The 20978-nt window shown below is 41.6% G+C and overlaps 1 protein-coding gene and 1 pseudogene across 2 annotated transcripts in view; one reads left to right on the forward strand and one right to left on the reverse strand.

Moving 5' to 3' along the window:
• The window catches only part of SSH2 (slingshot protein phosphatase 2), a 314054-nt gene that overhangs the window by 227690 nt on the left and 65386 nt on the right, over nt 1–20978 (reverse strand). The gene's annotated exons all lie outside the window — the stretch shown is intronic.
• Nucleotides 5963–6535, forward strand: LOC111520839 (annotated as a pseudogene).

Below are 20978 nucleotides of genomic sequence, written 5' to 3' on the forward strand. Positions count from 1 at the left end.
ATATATATATATATATATATATATATACACACACACATATATATATTAGGCGGGCATGGCAGTGTGTGCCTGTAATCCCAGCTACTGGGGAGACTGAGGCAGGAGAATCGCATGAACCCAGGGGGTGCAGGTTTCAGTGAGCTGAGATCACGCCATTGCATTCCAGCCTGGGTGACAGTGCAAAACTCCATCTCAAAAAAAAAAAAAAGAGCCAGGCGACATGCCCTACCCAAGTTCCCCAACAGAGGCCAGAAAACAATTTAAAACCTTTTCTTCTGTTCTCTAATCTCTCTAAAAATCTGTCTAGAAGACAGACAAGGAAAATAAGACAAAGGAGTGAAATAATTAGCTGGTAACATAGGAGTATTTCTCCCTATGACTAACAACTCAAAAAAGGGAACAGAAAAGGCTCCAACTTTGACCCATTAGATTCTATTCAAATGTTTGCTGTTTAGCTAACAGCAGCTGGAAACTGAGTTATCCCTACATGGATCATTGATGCATAGGTTTACGTCATTAAAACTTCTCACTACCAGTGGCTAAAACTTATAACTACTCTATGGCTATCCTAGTTGATTCCTACTTTAATTTTTCACAGGTAGAGCTGTGTTTCATCTGAAGTATACCCTTAGAAATAAGAGTTTTAGAGTGCAAATAAACTTAAATGAAAGAAAGTAAAGCTCAGAGTTACTCTTTCTGATAACGGCCTTGCTCCTGGTTTACTTCCTTCTTATTTTTTTTTTCTAGTCTGATCCTTTGTCTACTTTTAGTTTTCTATCTTAAAACCAAGTCTCATCTGGCATTATCCCTCTCGCTTCCTCTTTTAGAAAATAATCAGAAATAACCAAATATTTAAAATCATTGTTGGCCGGGCTCAGGGGCTCAAGCCTGTAATCCCAGCACTTTGGGAGGCCAAGGCGGGCGGATCACGAGGTCAGGAGATCGAGACCATCCTGGCTAACACGGTGAAACCCTGTCACTACTAAAAATACAAAAAAATTAGCCGGGCGTGGTAGCGAGCCTGTAGTCCCAGCTACTCCGGAGGCTGAGGCAGGAGAATGGCGTGAACCTGGGAGCCAGAGGTTGCAGTGAGGTGAGATCACGCCACTGCAGTCCAGCCCGGGCTACAGAGCGAGACTCCATCTCAAAAAACTAACAAACAAACAAAAATAATTGTTAAAAATCCTACAAATGCAAAGTCTTTTTAATTCTTGTTCTCTTATATTTTGGAGGGGGGAAAATAAGAACATTTACACTCCATCTACCTTAAAAAATATATAAAATATTTGAAGACTTCTGGAACTCGTATTAGGAAAGCTAAAGGCTTAATAATAAATATTTGAAAGAATTAAAATGGTAGAGATCAGAGCTGCTTTCAGTCTTCCCAAGGTCTCATACTACAACAGATAATAATATAGATAATACTAAGCACATCAAAAGTGGCTTGTCACTGTCACAGTATAAAAACTGAAGAGAGGCTGGGCATGGTGGCTCACGCCTGTAATCCCAACACTTTGGGAGGCGGGTGGATCACCTGAGGTCAGGAGTTAAAGACCAGCCTGGCCAACATGGTAAAACCGTATCTCTCCTGAAAATACAAAAAATTACCTGGGTGTGGTTGCGGGTACCTGTAATCCCAGCTACTCTGGAGGCTGAGGCAGGAGAATCGTTTGAACCTAGGTGGTGGAGGTTACAGTGAGCCGAGATCGTGCCATAGCACTCCAGCCTGGGCAACAAGAGCGAAACTCCATCTCAAAAAAAAAAAAAAAAAAAAAAAAAATAATAATAATAATAATAAAAACTGGAGAGAGCTTGAGCCCAGGAGTTGGAAACCTGCCTGGGCAACATAGTAAGACCCCATCTTCGTGACAAAAATAACAATAATAATAATCAGCCAGGTGTGGTGGCACACCTCTGTAGGCCTGGCTAGTTGGGAGGCTGAGGTGGGAGGATCACTTGAGTTTCAGAGTTTAAGCCTTCAAGTGAGCCATAATTGTGCCACTGCCATCTGGCCTGGGCAACAGAGCTAGATCCTGTCTCCAAAACAAAACAAACCTGAAGAGAGAAAAGTACAAATTAAACCAAATTACACTAGTTAAGATGTTGCAGCTTTCTTTCTTATAAATATTTCAGATGTCCACACTAGCTCTTTCAGAATGACCTTTCAGCTGGGCACGGTGGCTCATACCTGTAATCCCAGCACTTTGGGAGGCCGAGGCGGGTGGACCACCTGAGGTCAGGAGTTCGAGATCAGCCTGCCCAACATGTTGAAAACCCATCTCTACTAAAAATACAAGAATTAGCCAGGTGTGGTGGTGCTCAACTGTAATCCCAGCTACTGGGGAGGCTGAGACAGAAGAATCATCTGAACTCGGGAGGTGAAGGTTGCAGTGAGCCAAGATCACGCCACCAGACTGGGTGACAGATGGACACTCTGTCTCAAAGAAAAAAAAAAACCAAAATGACCTTTCAAGAACACACTTGCATTCCTAAAGTTATTTTAAGACTTTATATATATATATTAATTGAAACAATTCATTAAGATACAAGGTATCCATTAAAGTGGGCTGATGGTATTACAATATAATTGGTTCATGGAACAAGTGTTTACTTGCAACCAACATATTTAGTTCTAAATTAAATTCTGAGAAACCTAAAGGAAGACCAAGGACAAAGGTCAAGTTCATTTCCCTGCCTTCTGAGACCTGGTAATTCTTTTTTTTTTTTTTTTTTTGGAGACAGCATCTCGCTCTGTCAACCAGGCTAGAGTGCAGTGGTGTAATCTTAGATCACTGCAACCTCCGTCTCCTGGGTTCAAGCGATTTTCCTGCCTCAGCCTCCCAAGTAGCTGGGACTATAGGCGCCCGCCACCATGCACACTAATTTTTTGTATTTTTAGTAGAGATGGGGTTTCACTGTGTTAGCCAGGATGGTCTCTATCTCCTCACCTCATGATCCGCCCACTTTGGCCTCCCAAAGTGCTGGGATTACAGGCATGAGCCACCACACCCGGCCAAGACCTCGTAATTCTAATTCCTGAATTCTTTCCAGGTTCTGCAGAGTGAACAGTCTTTCTCATGACTATATGGCTTATTCCAAGATTGCAAGGACAAATTAATATTTAGGACCTCTACTAAACTACACGATTATTTAAACAGATGCTAAAAAGCATTTGATAAAATAGTCATTTCTGGTTTCAAACATTTTTAGTAAGCTAGGAATAAAAAATGCAGCCTTAATTCACTGCAGAGATTTTTTTTTTTTTTTCCCCTGGAGTGTCTCTCTCTCTGTTGCCCAGGCTGGAGTGCGGTGGCGCGATCTCTGCTCACTGCAGCCTCCACTTCCCGGGTTCAAGTATTCTCCTGCCTCAGCCTCCGCAGCAGCCGGGACTACAGGTGTGCACCACAACGACTGACTAATTTTTGTATTTTTAGTAGAGACAGGGTTTCACCATGTTGACAAGGATGGTCTCCAACTCCTGACCTTGTGATAGGCCCACCTCGGCCTCCCAAAGTTCTGGGATTACAGGCATGAGCCACCACGTCCAGCGTAGGTGGGCTTAATTATATATAGCACCTCTCAGTGGTAGGCCTTCACCTCAATCTCATTGCCTGAATGTCATATTGTAAATTCCCTCAATGTTTCTTCTAGCATGAGGGTGGTGATCTTCCCCAGTCTGTAGTGCAGATACCAATTCTCTTTTCTTTATTTTCTTCTTTTGAATGTCCTTTTGGCAGGAATTTTGAGGAGGACAAAGTCAAGCTCATATTCTTGCATTGGAAGTATCAAGCCCAAATCTTAACTAAATTGAGTTTATATCCTGGTTCTGCCACTTACTAGCAGTGTGATTTTGAGTATATTCCTTAATTTCTTTGAGCTCGATTTCCTCATCCATAAAAATGGGCACAAAGTAACATCTATCTATTAGGGTTGTTGGAAAGATTGTATGAGAGATAACATAAGAAAAGCATTCAGAGACTTAGAGCCAGGTGTGGTAACATGTGCATCTAGATACTCAGCCGCTCTGGAGGCTGATGTGGGAGGACTTGAGCCTGGGAGTTCAAGTCCAGCCCGCACAACATAGCAAGACACCTGTCTCTACCAAAAAAAAAAAAGTAATTAAAAAAAGCACTTAGAATAACTTAGCTTCTGATGTTGCTTCTAATAATAATAAATTATTATTAATATTTTATTACTATTTATTACTGCTGCTTATGATAATAATAAATATTACTATAATAATATTAATCTCCTTCCTAGATGTAAAAGGCTTATACATTTGGGTTAAAATTTTCTTTCAAAGAAACTTTTGTCTTCAAGGGAAATTTTGCTTATATCAAGTCTTAAGTGTTTTTCATTCTTAAAGACAAAATCATATTCCCTACATAACCTGGAAGCAACTGAGCTCACAATGAGTCATTGATTTCCATTTATTGTACCCCTACTGTGTACTAAGCACTTTTCTGGGTGCTGAATTATTAGAAGCTAAGGTAAAACACCAAACAAAAAGGGAAAGGTAACTGAACAGGTTACAAAAACAGTTTTTTGCTTTTTATGGGGACACAAAAACAACAAAGATAGGATATGACTTTGTGGAAACATGTCCCTTTGGCTAAGTATTGCGTGGAGAAACACAGGGGTTAAGATTGTTGGTAAGAAAAACACCTGCACATAACAAGAAGTTTCAATCCAGAACAGCTTCTAAGGAACAATTATAGTAATAAAATGTTGCAATTTTTATATGGACTGTATGATGCAAGAACTCATGTACTAAGAAGGAGGTTTTCAAGAGTGTTAAAATCTAACGTATGCAGTTACCTAACAATTTATAAGCAAAAGTCTTAAGAAATAATACCACAAGAGGCCAGGCATGGTGGCTCACACCTGTACTCCCAGCACTTTGGGAGGCCAAAGCGGGTGGATCACCTGAGGTCAGGAGTTCGAGACCAGCCTGTCCAACATGGCAAAACCCCATCCATCTACCAAAAATACAAAATTAGCTGGGTGTGGTGGCAGGTGCCTGTAATCCCAGCTACTCAGGAGGCTGAGGTAGGAGAATCACTTGAACCCGGGAGGCAGAGGTTGCAGTGAGCTCAGACTGTGCCATTGCACTCCAGCCTGGGAGACAGAACAAGACTCCATATCAAAAACAAAACAAAACAAAATGAAGAAATAATCCCACAGAGTCAAAACCTGTTACCCTGTTGTTATGTTAAGTCTCTTGTACTCTATTCTTGTTATAGATTATATGGTTTTCAGAGGCAGAGAACATTTACTATTTCTTTCCTCTTTCCTTTTTTTTTTTTTTCATCTTTCATCCTTGCTTTTTTTCTTCTTTTTTTCTTTTTTGTGGTTCTAAGTGAATACATTGCAGCTGTACTTAAAGAAACTAGGGACTTTGAAAATGTACTATCAGATATAGGCCAGTCCTGGTGGCCCATGTCTGTAATCCCAACAATTTGGGATGCTAAAGCAGGCAGATCACTGGAGCCCAGGAGTTTGAGCCCAGCCTGGGCAACATTGGTAAAACCCTGTTCTCTACTAAAAATACAAAAAATTAGCTGGGTGTGGTGGCGTGCACCTGTAGTCCCATCTACTCAGGGGGCTGAGGTTGGAGGATCGCCTGAACTCAGGAAGTTGAGGCTGCAGTGAGCCGAGATCATGCCACTTCACTCCAGCCTGCACAACAGAGTGAGATCCTGCCTCAAAAAATAAAAAGAAAAATATACCATCAGGCATCAAACAATAAAATATATTTATAGCCCAAAGTCCAGCAACTTTGGGAGTAAGAGCTTTTAATCCTTTAAAGGCCAAGACATACCCTGGCACTTAGGTATAAATGGATTGACAAAGCAATTTCATAGTCTACGTCTGATCCAACTAAGAAAATTCTCTAAAGTCTCAGCTGAAATTATACATTTAAAAACAATTATTTCAGTTCTTTGCTGTATCTACTGAGAGAATGAAGACCATTCTTGGCAATCAGACTATTGACATTCCAGAAAATGCAGACATCACTCTGAAAGGATGCACAGTTATTCTGAAGAGCCCCAGAGGAAGTTAGGGAGGGACATCAATTACATCAATGTAGATGCATTCTCCTTGGAAAAGAAGAGGTGCTAGGTTGACAAATGATTGGGAAATAGAAAGGAAGTGGCTACTGCTTGCACTATTTGTAATCGTGTACAGAACATGATCAAGGGTGTTACACTGGGCTTCCATTACAAGATGAGGTCTGTGCATACTCCTTTCCCCATCAACTTAGTTATCCAGGAGCATGGGTCTTTTGCTGAAATCCACAGTTTCTTGGGTGAAAAATACATCTGGAGGGTTTAGATGAGGCCAGGTATTGCTTATTCAATTATCTTAAGTCCAGAAAAATGTATTAATCTTTGGAGGAAATGACATTGAGTTTGTTTCAAATTCAACTGCTTTGATTTAGCAATCCGTAACAGTTAAAAACAAGGATAACAGAAAACTTTCAGATGATCTGTATGTCACTGAAAGAGGAACAGTTTAGCAGGCTGATGAATAAGATCTAAGAGTTGTCCAGCTACAGAAACAAGATACTGTATGGTTGCTAAGACCTGTTTGTGATATTTTAATGATGCATTAAAAGACCTCTATTATAGCTGGGCTTGGTGGTGCATGCCTATAGTCCCAGATACGCAAGAGGCTGAGGTGGGAGGACCGTTTGAGCCCAGGAGGTTGAGGCTGCAGTAAGCCGTGATCCCGCCACTGCATTCCAGCTTGGGCAACAGAGTGAGACTCTGTCTCAAAAAACAAAAACGAACAAACAAAACCTCCCAAAACAATTATTTTAGTATGTAACACATGTATGTGGTAAACAACTAAGAAGGTGTCAAAGAGTATTTTTAAGTCTTCCTCCATTCTGGTCCTCCCAACTACTACAACCCATTCCTAGAAGTAATCACTATGCCAGCTCCTAAGGAATCCTTTCAGGATTATTCTGTGTATATACAAGCATTGTGTGTGTAGATGTTCTTTCTCCAAAATGCACAAATGAAAGCACACTGCACCTATTTTTCTGCCCTTTCCTTTTAAACTTAGTATCTTTGTTTCACTATTTTTTAAAAACTACATAACATAAAAAATAACACAACATAAAATTCACCCATGATTCAATTACCTCCCACCGGGTCCCTCCCACAACACGTGGGAATTCAAGATTCGGGTGGGGACGCAGCCAAACCATATCATTCCACCCCTGGCCTCCCAAATCTCATGTCCTCACATTTCAAAACCAATCATGCCTTCCCAACAGTCCCCCAAAGTCTTAACTTATTTCAGCATTCTACTGGTACCAATTTACTGTATTAGTCCGTTCTCACACTGCTGACAAAGACATACCCGAAACTGGGCAATTGACAAAAGAAAGAGGTTTAATTGGGCTTACAGTTCCATGGCTGGGGAAGCCTCAAAATCACAGCGGAAGGCAAGAAAGAGCAAGTCACATCTTGCATGGATGGTAACAGGTAAAGAGAGAGAGCTTGTGCAGGGGAACTCCTCTCTTTAAAACCATCAGATCTCATGAGACTTATTCACTATCATGAAAACAGCACGGGAAAGACTTGCCCGCATGATTCAGTTACCTCCCACCAGAGTTTCCCTCCCACAACATGTGGGAATTCAAGATGAGATTTGGGTGGAGACACAGCCAAACCATATCAACCATCTTAACTGATGTTTCTGAGACAGTCTCGCTGTCATCCAGGTTGAAGTACAGTGGCGTGATCATGGCTCACTGAAGCCTGTACCTCTCAGGCTCAAGCGATCCTCCCATCTCAGCCTCCCTAGTTGCTGAAACTAAAAGTTACCACACCTAGGTAATTTAAAAAGTTTTTTGTACAGATGGGGTCTCACTATTTTTCCCAGGAAGGTTTCAAACTCTTGGGCTCAAAAGATTCTCCTGCCTTGGCCTCCCAAAGTGTTGGCATAAGCCATCACACCCAGCCCCATCTTAACTATTGTTAACTGTACAGTTCAGTATATATTCATGTTGTTGTACAGTCAATCTCTAAAGCTTTTTCATCTCAAAGAACTGAATCTATATCCATCAAACAACTCTTCATTTCCCCCTATTCCAGCCCTTAACAACTACCATTCACGGCCGGGCACAGTGGCTCAAGCCTGTAATCCCAGCACTTTGGGAGGCTGAGACGGGCGGATCACGAGGTCAGGAGATCGAGACCATCCTGGTGAACACGGCGAAACCCCGTCTCTACTAAAAAATACAAAAAACTAGCCGGGGGAGGTGGCGGGCGCCCGTAGTCCCAGCTACTCGGGAGGCTGAGGCGGGAGAATGGTGTAAACCCGGGAGGCGGAGCTTGCAGCGAGCTGAGATCTGGCCACTGCACTCCAGCCTGGGCGACAGAGCAAGACTCTGTCTCAAAAAAAAAAAAAACAAAAACAACTACCATTCACTTTGTTTCTATGAGTTTTGACTGGTCTAGATAATTCATATAAGTGGAATCATACAGTATTTGTCTTTGACTGAGTTATCTTCCTTAGCATAAGGTCCTCAAGATACATGCATGTTGTAGCATGTGTCAGAATTTCCTTCCTTTTTAAGCCTGCATAATATTCCATTGCACACATATATGACACTTTGTTTATCCATTTGTCTATTAAGACATTCATTTCATTGTTTCTGATTGCTGCATAACATTTCATTGTAGAGATGTTCCACAGTTCAGTTAATCAGTCTCCTACTAATAGATTCAAGTTACTTCCAATTAAACTCATTTTCTAACATGCTGTAACAAATTACCACAAACTTGATGGTTTAAACAACATAATTTATTATGTTACAGTCTAGAGGCAAGAAGTCCTAAAATAAAACAGTTGGCAGACCTGTGTTCCTTCTGTAGGATCTAGGGGAGTGTTACAGGCTAAATTGTGTCCCCCAAAATTCATGTTTAAGTTTCAATCCCCAGTACCTCAAGATGTGGTTGTATTTGGAGACAGAGCCTTTAAAGAGTAATCAAGTTAAAATGAGGTTTAGTAACCTAGGGGTGGTTCTAATACAGGTGGGCCCTAGTCCAATATAGGTGGGCCCTAATCCAATATGACTCATATTCTCATAAAAAGAGATTAGGGCCATATGTAGTGGATCATGCCTATAATCCCAGCACTTTGAGAGGCCAAGGCAAGAGAATCACTTTAGGTCAGGAGATTGAGACCAGCCTGGACAACATAGCAAGACGCCATCTCTACCAAAAAAAAACAAAAAAACAAAATAGCTAGGCATGCCTGTAGTCCTAGCTACTTGGGAGGTTGAGGCAGAGGATTGCTTGAGCCCAGCAGTTCAAGTTTACAGTGAGCTATGATCACACCACTGCATTTTAGCCTAGAGGGCAGAGCAAGATCCTGTCTCAAAATAAATAAATAAATAAATAAATAGATAAATAAATAAACAAATAAATAAATAGAAGAGATTAGGACACAGATACCACCCAGAGGAAAGACCATGTGAAAACAGAGGGCGAGGACAGCCTTCTACAGGCCAAGAAGGTCAGCCTCAGAAGAAATCAACCCTTGCCAACACATTGATATTTGACTTTCAGCCTGCAACTCTATGAGAAAATAAATATTTGTCATTTAAGCGATCAGTCTGTTTAAATGGCTTATACTTGTTATGGTAGCCCTAACTATTTTTAGGAGAATCAATTTCTTTGCCTTTTCTGGCATCTAGTGGCTGTCTGCATTCTTCGGCTCATGGCCCCCTTCTTCTATCTTCAATATCGGTAAAGGTGGATTGAATTCTTCTCCTATCGCATCAATCTGACTTCCTTTCCTGGGTTCTTCTTCCACTTTTTTTTCTTTTTCTTTTTTTAACTTTTAAGTTCCCAGGTACATGTGCAGGTTTGTTATATGAATAAACTCATGTCACAGGGGTTTGCTTTACAGATTATTTCATCATCCAGGTATTAAGCCTAGGACTCATTAGCTATTCTTCCTGATCCCCTCCTTTGCATCCTCCACTCTCTAGTAGGCCCTGGTGTCTGTGTTCCCCTCTATGTGTCCATGTGTTCTCATCATTTAGCTTCCACTTATAAGAACATGTGGTATTTGGTTTTCTGTTCTTATGTTAGTTTACTAAGGGCAATAGCATCCAGCTCCATCCATGTTCCTGCAAATGACATGATCTTGTTTTTTTTCTTTTTATGGCTGCATAGTATTTCATGGTATACATGTACCACATTTTCTTTATCCAGTCTATCATTGATGGGCATTTAGGTTGATTCCACGTCTTTGCTGTTGTAAATAGGGGTGCAATGAAAATATACATGCATGTGTCATTATGATGGAATGATTTATATTCCTTTGGGTATATATCCAGTAATGGGATTGCTGGGTCGAATGGTAGCTCTGTTTTTTTGTTTTTGTTTTTGTTTTTGAGACAGAGTTTCGCTCTTGTTTTCCAAGCTCAAGTGCAACGGAACGACCTTGGCTCACTGCAACCTCCACCTCCTGAGTTCAAGCGATTCTCCTGCCTCAACCTCCCGAGTAGCTGGGATTATAGGCGCCCACCACCAAGCCCAGCTAATCTTTTGTATTTTTAGTAGAGACAGGGTTTCACCATGTTGACCGGGCTGGTTTTGAACTCCTGACCTCAGGCCTTGGCCTCTCAAAATGCTGGGATTATAGGTGTGAGCCACCGTGCCGGCAGTAGTTCTGTTTTTAGCTCTGAGGAATTGCCACACTACTTTCCACAATGGTTGAACTAATTTACACTCCCATTAACAATGTATAAGCATTCCATTTTCTCCACAATCTCCTCAGCATTTGTTATTTTTTGACTTTTTAATAATAGCCATTCTGACTGCTGTGAGATGGTTATCTCACTACGGTTTTGATTTGCATTTGTCTAATGATCAGTGATGTTCAGCTTTTTTTCATATGATTGTTGGCAACATGTATGTCTTCTTTTGAAACGTGTCTCTTCACGTCCTTTGCCCACTTATTTTTTTGAGGCAGTCTCACTCTATCACCCAGGATGGAGCGCAGTGGCGCAATCTCAGCTCACTGCAACCTCTGCATCCCGGGCTCAAGCAATTCTCTTGCTTCAGCCACCGTGATTACAGAAGCGTGCCACCATGCCCAGCTAATTTTTGTATTTTTAGTACAGACAGGGTTTTGCCATGTTGGCCAGGCTCATCAGGAACTACTGACCTCAAGTGATCCACTCGCCTTAGCCTCCCAAAGTGCTGGGATTACAGCTGTGAGCAACTGTGCTCAGTCTCCTTTGACCACTTTTTTTCTTTTTTTTTTTGAGACAGAGTCTTGCTCTGTCCCCCAGGCTGGAGTGCAGTGGCAGGATCTCAGCTCACTGCACCATCTGCCTCCCAGGTTCAAGCAATTCTCGTGCTTCAGCCTCCCGAATAGCTGGGATTACAGGTGTGTGCCATGATATGCCCAGCTAATTTTTGTATTTTTAGTAGAGACAGGTTTCACGATGCTGGCCAGGCCACTCTTGAACTCCTGGCCTCAAGTGATCCTCCCACCTCAGCCTCCCAAAGGGCTGGGATTACATGTGTGAGCCACCGTGTCTGGCTCTTTGGCCCACTTTTAAATGGATTTTTTTGTTTTTTTTTCTTGTATATTTGTTTAAGTTCCTTATAGATGCTGGATATCAGACCTTTGTTAGATGCATAGTTTGTAAACATTTTTTCCCATTCTACAGGTTGTCTGTTCACTCTGTTGATAGTTTCTTTTGCTGTGCAGAAGCTCTTTAGTTTAATTAGAGTCAACTTTTGCTTCTTCACAATTGCTTTTGGCATCTGTGTCATAAAATCTTTGCTTGTTCCTATGTCCAGAATGGTACTGCCTAGGTTGTCTTCCAGGGTTTTTATAGTTTTGGGTGTCCCTCTTCTACTTTAACAGCCTTTGTGACTGATTATGTTGCATCCTGCCCTGATAATCCAGGGTAATCTTCCTATTTTAAAGCTATACATGATTAGCAACCTTAATTCCTCCTTTACTATGTTAAGATAACATATTTACAGGTTCACAGCTAATTAGAATGAGGACTCTACTGGGGGCCATTATTCTGCCCACCACTATAATCTCCTCCTCCTCCTCCTCCTCTTCTTCTTCTTCTTCTTCTTCTTTTTTTCTTGAGACAGTCTCTCTGTGCCATCCAGGCTGGAGTGCAGTGGCACGATCTCAGCTCACTGCAACCTCCGACTGCCGGGTTCAAGCGATTCTCCCGCCTTAACCTCCCAAGTAGCTGGAACTACAGGCACCTGCCACCATGCTCGGCTTTGTATTTTTAGTAAAGACAAGGTTTCGCTATGTTGGCCAGGCTGGTCTTGAACTCCTGACCTCATGATCCGCCTGCCTGGGCCTCCAAAAGTGCTATAGGCATGAGCCACCGTGCCAGACCCATAATCTTCTTGGAAAGCTTTACTGGGGGGAAACAATTGTTTTCTAGAATCCAATATTTACACCAATAAACTGGGAAGCAAAAAATTAATTAAGTGCAATGGGAAATACAACACTATAGTTATATACTTTGCACATAAAGAGGATTGTAAAACTTAATATCAGCCACAGAAGGTTTGAAATAGCTTTTTCTGGAGAGGTGATGATTTGGATTTAACCCACTCATAGTATTTTACATAGGCTTTTTTTGTGATAAATGGTACAGATTTGCAAATTGTCTAGTATTAGGGGTACAATCCGTGGTTACTGAATTTAACTGAGTCAATTTGAAAATTTAAATGAGAATAAATTGAGTGGTTCCTTCTTCTAGGCATCCACAGTTCTCTGTGCACACATTTTCTAACTCTTAACTCACTACTGTAATTATTGCTATACAGGTTCTTTATTCATTGCCAGGGCCTGGCACACGGTAAACATTCAATAAATGTTCAATGAATAAGTGACTTAGTATTAGTTGTTGGGATTCTTCCTTGTTGCTATAAAAATAATATAAAGTGAAGATAAGTTATAATCTTTGTATGTAGGTATAATTAAGAGACCAACAGTCTTCACTCCCCTGAACACATGATATTTGTTCCTTAATTAGTAATAGTAGTAACAGCTCCTACTGGAAGAACCAATTGTTACATGCAACACTGCCTCCCTTGGGCTCCAGATCAACATGGAAGCTTTAAGCCAAAAGAGCATCTTCATTTCTCAGAGCCTCTTAGCAGCTTGGCCTGTCAGTGGCTAAGAGAGACAAGATACTCATGCCACATTACTCCCTAACTCTGGCCCGCAATTAGCCTATTTCATTTGCAAAGGTATTGCTACTCTTCACTCATTGCACGTAACACACAACTGTGTTATGGTAAGCATCATAGGCTTGTTTCTCCACTCACTGTGCCCTTCAGAAGGAACACATCTCTCAGTCCAAATCTCACCCATCCTTCAAAGCACCAGTCAAATCCCAGAATTTCAGGAGGCTTCAAAATGATGACTTCAGACCCACTAAAGCAGGAGCTCCCTTCTGAACCTTCCTTGGGTAGGCAGGGGTTGGCAAACTATAGCCTGTGGGCCAAATGTGTCCCATGGCCTGTTTTTATATGGCCAGCAAGCTAAGGATGGCTTTTGCATTTTAAAAAGTTTTTTTTCTTTTTTTCTTTTTTTTTTAAAAAAAAGGACAAAGAATGTGCAACAGAGACTGCATGTGGATTTTGACATCTTTAGGCGAGGCCTGAAATATTTAATAACTGGCCCTTAACAAAAAAAAAAAAAAAAAAGATTGCCAATTCCTGGCCTAGAGCACACAATTCAGCCTAATGACAAATTGCCCAGAACTGTTCTCTGATCTGTGGATAGTCTTGTCTCCCTGTGGCAGTTTCTGTTGTCTACCCAACAGTCATCTCTAACCTCTTTTACCTACCAGTCCTAGTACTCAGGCTGACAATGCCTTTTCAGCTTAGCCTCCCTGAAGCCCAGAACAGTCATATATCCTAATCTCAGTCTCCAAGGCTTGAGGGCAAGTCTGCTGTGGGCTTGTGGGAAAAGTTTTCCACCTTGACAAAGGAGATTTGAGAAAACAGATTGCCATTCCTATGCCTTTGGATGCAGTTATGCAGATCTGATATCTAGAGCTGTGACACCCATTTTGTGACCTCAAAAAGAGAGGCCCAAGGACAAAAGGAAGTAAGTTAAAGATGGTAGAGCAGGCCAGGCGCGGTGGCTCAAGCCTGTAATCCCAGCACTTTGGGAGGCCGAGACGTGTGGATCACGAGGTCAGGAGATCGAGACCATCCTGGTCTACACGGTGAAACCCCGTCTCTACTAAAAATACAAAAAACTAGCCGGGCGAGATGGCGGGCGCCTGTAGTCCCAGCTACTTGGGAGGCTGAGGCAGGAGAATGGTGTGAACCCGGGAGGCGGAGCTTGTAGTGAGCTGAGATCACGCCACTGCACTCCAGCCTGGGCGACAGAGCGAGACTCCGTCTCAAAAAAAAAATAAGAAAAGAAAAAGATGGTAGAGCAGACGGACAGAACTCAGAACCTTGACAACTGCATTAATCACTGTATCAAGTCTATAACTGCCTTGCTCCTCCTGGCCTTCTCATCTTAAAAATTATCCCACTTTTAATGTGGTGTTCTGGTACTTTCAAAAGAAAGAATCCTAAATCTATAAGTATATTTTGTGTGCTTGGAGAATAAGGCCCACATCTTCTATGTCTGCACTTCTATAGTATGCACAGGGGTGTAATTGTTCGAATCCAATTATTTTATGAGTAATTACTTTGGATAAAATTTATCACCCTTAAACTTTGAAAAGATTCCTGAGTGTACAAAAGCAACTGAGGAGGCCAGCTTCTATGAAAGTAACTTTGATGGACAGGTACCATAAGTCTTTACTTTTCAGATTTCTTATCTCATTCAATACTTGGCTGGGCGCAGTGGCTCACGCCTGTAACCCCTGCACGTTGGGAGGCGGAGTTGGGTGGATCACCTGAGGTCAGGAGTTCGAGACCACCCTGGCCACCATGATGAAACCCCATCTCTACTAAAAATGCAAACAATTAGCTGGGTGTGATGGCAGGCGCCTGTAATCCCAACTACTCAGGAGGCTGAGGCAGGAGAATTGCTTGAACCCAGGAGGCAGAGGTTGCAGTGAGACGAGACTGCGCCACTGCACTCCAGCCTGGGCAACAAGAGCAAAACTCTATCTCAATCAATCAATCAATCAATAAAATACTACAACAACCCAGTAAGGTTACACACTCCAAATTCATATGAATGAAGTCTAAGTGGCAGGGTAGAGATTTTAATTCAGGCTCTTATAGATATACTTTTTCACTTTTTCCTTGTCTTTCTAAGTCTTTTGTTGCAACTAACAGTGATAAGATTTAAAGATTTCACTTATCATTCTTTGAATGTTCACTTGATCACATCTCAGATTCCATACAAATGCCACATTACTTGCAGCTGCAAATTCACACCCTCACACAGAGATAATCTGAATATTTACTTAAAAAAAAAAAAAACAGGCCGGGCGCGATGGCTCAAGCCTGTAATCCCAGCACTTTGGGAGGCCGAGACGGGTGGATCACGAGGGCAGGAGATCGAGACCATCCTGGCTAACATGGTGAAACCCCGTTTCTACTAAAAATACAAAAAACTAGCCGGGCGAGGTGGCGGGCGCCTGTAGTCCCAGCTACTTGGGAGGCTGAGGCAGGAGGATGGCGTAGACCCGGGAGGCGGAGCTTGCAGTGAGCTGAGATCCGGCCACTGCACTCCAGCCCGGGCGACAGAGCAAGACTCTGTCTCAAAAAAAAAAAAAAAAAAACAAACCCTGTCCTCTCCTTGAGGTAGTTTTGTTTGTTTGTGTTTGTATTTTTTCCCTTCTCTTTTTCTAATACAATCAGCTTCCCTAAAAGGGCATGTTTCTGAAATGAGAGAAAAAAATCCTCTAAGCAGTGATTCTCAGTGTGGTCTCCAGACCAGCAGAATCACCTGACAACTTGCTAGAAATGCAAATTCTTCGGCTCCACCCCTGATCTACCAAATAAAAATCTGGTGTAGCACCCAGAAATGTGTTTTTCACAAGCTCTCCAGGTAATTCAGATATAAATTAAAGTTTCAGAACCACTGGTCCAAAGCATTTGCTTCTGTATATAGTATTTAAAACACTGCATTAAAACTAGAATGGTGGAATCATATCATTCCTATGAAAATAGTCAGGCAGTGGGTCTCCAACTTCCAATGACTTCTCCAGGCACTGAAGAAACAAACAGTTTCTCTACAACTAAGTTGAAATAAGAGATAAACATCTTCTCTATTACACATATTTGACTCAGATACAAAAACAGACTTAATATTCTAAAATGGTAAGTCTACAATTAAAAGAAGTATGAAGTAATTTCTGCAACTTAAGATTAATACAGCACCACAATTAAATCACTGCTGCTTGTGGAGAGATAACATTTATTTTAACATCAGAGCTTGGAGGGAAGAAAAAGAATCAGTGGTTTAAACTCAATTTGGAAATTAGAGATCCCCAGTAGGAAAGCTTTACAACCCAGTTTCCTATCCAGTCTGTAAAATAAACAGGGAGGACTTGGGATTCAACCTCTCCCTGGCAGATAATTTGCTGAGAGTAAACATGCACTGTATCATTTGTCAGGGCTCTAAGGAACTTCTAACCCTAGTTTAAGGAAGAATCATGGATACCAAGAGGAAATCAGAAATACTCTAAAAAATCATTCCTTGAAAGGGAAGAAGACTTTGCTGACCTTAATTCCTATCACAGATTTCACTGAACCCAAATGCGGTTTGGTTTCATAATTTAACCTATGAAAGACAGAAATAGTTGAAGCCAAAGAGAGAATAGCAATGGGGGACCTGCAACAAAGTCTAATTGTGATTAATTAAAAATTAGTGTCTTCTAAAGACTACCAGAAGATGAAGAACAATAAATTTACAAATATCAGAAATAAGGGAGCAGGCCGAACGTGGAGGCTCACACCTGTTATCTCAGCACTTTGGGAGGCTGAGGTGGGCAGATCACCTGAGGTCAGGAGTTCCAGACCAGCCTGGTCAACATGGTGAAACCCTGTTTCCACTAAAAATACAAAAATTAGCCAGGCATGGTGGCGGGCACCTTGTAGTCTCAGCTACTCAGGAGGCTGAGGCAGGAGAATCACTTGAACCCAGGAGGCGGAGGCTTCAGTGAGCCTAGATCGTGCCACTGTATTCCAGCCTGGGTGGCAGAGTGAAACTCCATCTCAAAAAAAAAGAAAGAAAGAAAATAAAAGAAATAAGGGAGCAAAGGAGACTATGCTGGAAGAATTTGAAACCAGTTTAGAAAAATCTATTAATTGGAAACAAGCAGTACAAAGATCATTTAGAAATTTATATGTAGATACTGAATTATGTTTTCTCACAGAAACATTCCTAAACAATGCTTAGATTCCTAAACTAGCAACTGATACCAAAACTACCAAGAGCAAAGTGAGGTTATCTCCAGTGAGATGCAAAAGCAGTCATTCATATGTACAGGTTATTCGGTTTACATAGAGGGCTACTACTTGTATTTGATCAACACCTTTATAGTGTAAAATGCACACTAAGTTAGGTACTATGACAGATTCTGAGAAGTAATCATCCACAAAAAAGAACAAGTTAATAAACAAGTTTATAAAGACAGGGAAAAGCCAAGGAGCCAGTGGTAGATGTTCACTCCTGTCAGAAAACCCACGAAAAGAACAATGAGAAAAAAAATGGCAACAGCATCTCAGAACTTCTAGACCTAGAATATCAGGACACAAAAAAAGAAGCTCTTAGAGTTATGTGTCTAGCTGCCAATTAAATGGCCAAGGAGAATTGAAATGTAATTCATAGAGAGGCTGGTTTGTCTCTCCTTAGGCAAACCAAATATTATATTATTTTCCATTTTGGGTTAGGCTTCTGCTATTAACAAGTTAGCTGCCTATTTCTCTCCTGTTCTGTGTAGGAGTTTTATTTATTTTATTTTTATTTTTAGAGACAGGGTCTTGCTCTGTTGCCCAGGCTGGAGCGCAGTGGTGCCATATTGGCTCACTGCAAACTCCATCACCAGGGCTCACACAATCCTTCCACCTCAGTCTCCTGAGTAGCTGAAACTACAGGCCACGTGTCACCATGCCCAGTTAATTTTTTGATTTTTTTTTTTTTTTTTTTTTTGGTAGAAATGGGGTCTCCCTGTTGCCCAGGCTGATTTCAAACTCCTCGACTCAAATGATCTTCCTGCCCGGTCCCAGAATGCTGGGATTACAGGCATGAGCCAACAGATCCAGCCCTGTGTAGGAGTTTTTAAAAGATCAGTCCTGTCAACTTCATGAGGTAACAGCAGGCTGGCAAAACAAGGAGATACTGCAAGGTTAACTCTGTGTGTGCTGAAAGCACTAATTCTTTTGACCTCCATTCACTTGTAAATCACCTTACATATTATTTTTACAGTTATTCTATTATTTATTTCCCTCCTCAGACCAATATATGAGAGCTATCTGTGATTTAAATACAACCATCAACTTCCCCCAGCCCCTGCCACACAAACACTTAACAAAAAAAATCTGTGTAGCTTGATTTGGGACCTGGGCTATGAAAGTAAATTAGGTTTTAGAGATGCTAAGGTGTGTATCATGTAATATGATCACTGCATGTGTGCAAAGAGGTGGAGTTCTGTTATTTCCTTACAGAATGAAGGTTTGAAGAGCAAAAGGCAGCTATTTTAGAGAAACTAAGGAACTTCAGAAAGGCATTTGAAGAAAAGAAAACACTGAGTAAGAAAGGAGAGAAAAGCATCCCTTGAACATTTGTCTGGGGATGTATGCCAGGAAAGAAAGACAAGTTCAGAAAGATCACTGTTACTTAGGCTACCAAGGTAGGTGTCAGATGATTGTGAAGAGAGCCTATTTCCTCGCAAGAGCTCTATTCCTTCTTTAATAAATAAGAGCTGAAAGATTTAGCTCTAGTATTAGAAGAGGAACTTAGATTGATATCAAGGAAGGCTAGAGATACCTAAAATTAAGATCTACCAGGCTGAACTGGGGGTAAAGTGAGTGATGGTCTTGTATTTGTAACTAATTTCCTATATAGCATTCTGACCACAAGATGTCCTCACACTGTAGCAAGGTCATTTTTGTATTCTAATTGATTAAGTGCACCATGATGAGAGAAGCTGCCTAGAAGGAACTAAGTGAAAGCTTGTACACCTCAGGTATTTCAGAGATTCATTCCCTATTCTTTGGAGAAACAGTTATACCAATGATTAAAACTATCTGAGAAGAATATCACCAGAATAACTCTCTAGGGCTCTTCCCTGATCTAAACCCTTGACGTGTACTAAAAACTCAGTCAATTTTGGGTACAGCAGAGGTAGTACCTACCCCTCAAGATCCTTGAATCCATAAAATTGTTAAAGATGAGAGAAGCCCAATTTTGTCCTAGTCTGCCTTTCTTCTCGGTCACTCACATTTCAGCAGCCAACACTATAGTGAGGTTGCCAAGCGCCTTGGGGGAACCCTAATGGAGGCAGAAGACAAGGTACTCACATAAAATTTAGTTCCCAGCTGGGTGCGGTGGCTCATGCTGTAATTCTAGCACTTTGGGAGGCCGAGGAGGGCAGATTGCCTGAACTCAGGAGTTTGAGAGGAGCCTGGGCAACAAGGTGAAACCCCATCTCTACTAAAATACAAAAAATTAGCTGAGTGTGGCAGTATGCGCCTGTAGTCCAAACTACTTGGGAGGCTGAGGCAGGAGAATTGCTTGAACCTGGGAGGCAGAGGTTGCAGAGTGCCAAGATCGCGCCACTGTGCCTGGGCGACAGAGCAAGACTCCATCTCAAAAAAAAAATTTTCAGTTCCCACCAGAGAATTCTTGGAAGAAGCTGTGTCACATATTGGTCATGGGCCTGCAGAATCCTCCCCGTTCCCCTGGATGGGGAGAAAAACAGGCAGATTTTTTAGTCCCTCTCATCCAGCATCATGGAAAATAACCTAGAAAAGTGGGACTTTATGGAATGCTAATAGAGGTAGCTCAGAGCTGATTACAGGTTGAGCAATGTCAGGAAATAAGTAAAGGGATAAGAGTAGAAATGTTTCAAAAAATTCTAGCCACAAAATAGCAATGCCCCAGAGCCAGAGAACAGAGGAGTGAGAGTGTTTAAAGAGAGACGTTTCTCAAAGAAATGAACATTTCTCTAAACTAGTTTCCATCTTAGGAAAAGGATTTTGGAGATGAATTCATAAATTGCTTCAAGGAACAGATTCCAGAGAGATGGTCAATACAAGGGGTGTTACCTACTAAACCATAATTGGGAGGTGTCATGAGAACCACTGGGGTGAGAAATTCCCAAAAGCTAAAGGGGGATCTTGGTAATCTAGGGGCTTCAGTGATCAAGGAATGCCTCCTACTATTAAGAGTGTTGGTTGCCCGAAATCCAAACCAACCATACCTTAAAGAGCAGCTTGCTGGTAAGTCAAAGCTCAAGTTTGAAGTAGGGCTTCAGAGATAGCCACAAGGCTGTCCCCTTGTAGTGTCCCTTGCCTGGGATGCTTTGTGTCTTTATGGAGGCCAAAGAGAAACACCTTGGGTCCTTAAGCTTTAGGCCAAAGGGAAGATTCAGGACACTAATTTAGCCCTAAGTAACAAAAGCAAGAGACGAGAGACCCAAAATAGGAGAGCATCAAGGAAGAGATGAAAGATCAGGGAACTGCCAAGTCACAGGAAAGAATTACCCTACCCAGGGCAAGAGATTAACAGAGATCCTTGTGAATAAGACCCCCTGATTATTGCCAAAGAAAAGAGTTCCTCTGAAAAGAAAATTGCAGGAAAGAATAAGCTGCTTTTGACAACGTTTTTTTCTCAGAAACAAGACGAAGTGCAGAAAGGTCGCCTGCAGAAATCAAAGTCTGTGTCGATCTCTGCACAGAGTGCAGGCCCAGTTGAAACCAGAACTCTCTTCACAGGCAGTAGGAACAGATACTAAAGCATAGGTGTTTATG

This window comes from Piliocolobus tephrosceles, chromosome 16, assembly GCF_002776525.5.
Source record: "Piliocolobus tephrosceles isolate RC106 chromosome 16, ASM277652v3, whole genome shotgun sequence".
NCBI classification, from domain to species: Eukaryota; Metazoa; Chordata; class Mammalia; order Primates; family Cercopithecidae; genus Piliocolobus; species Piliocolobus tephrosceles.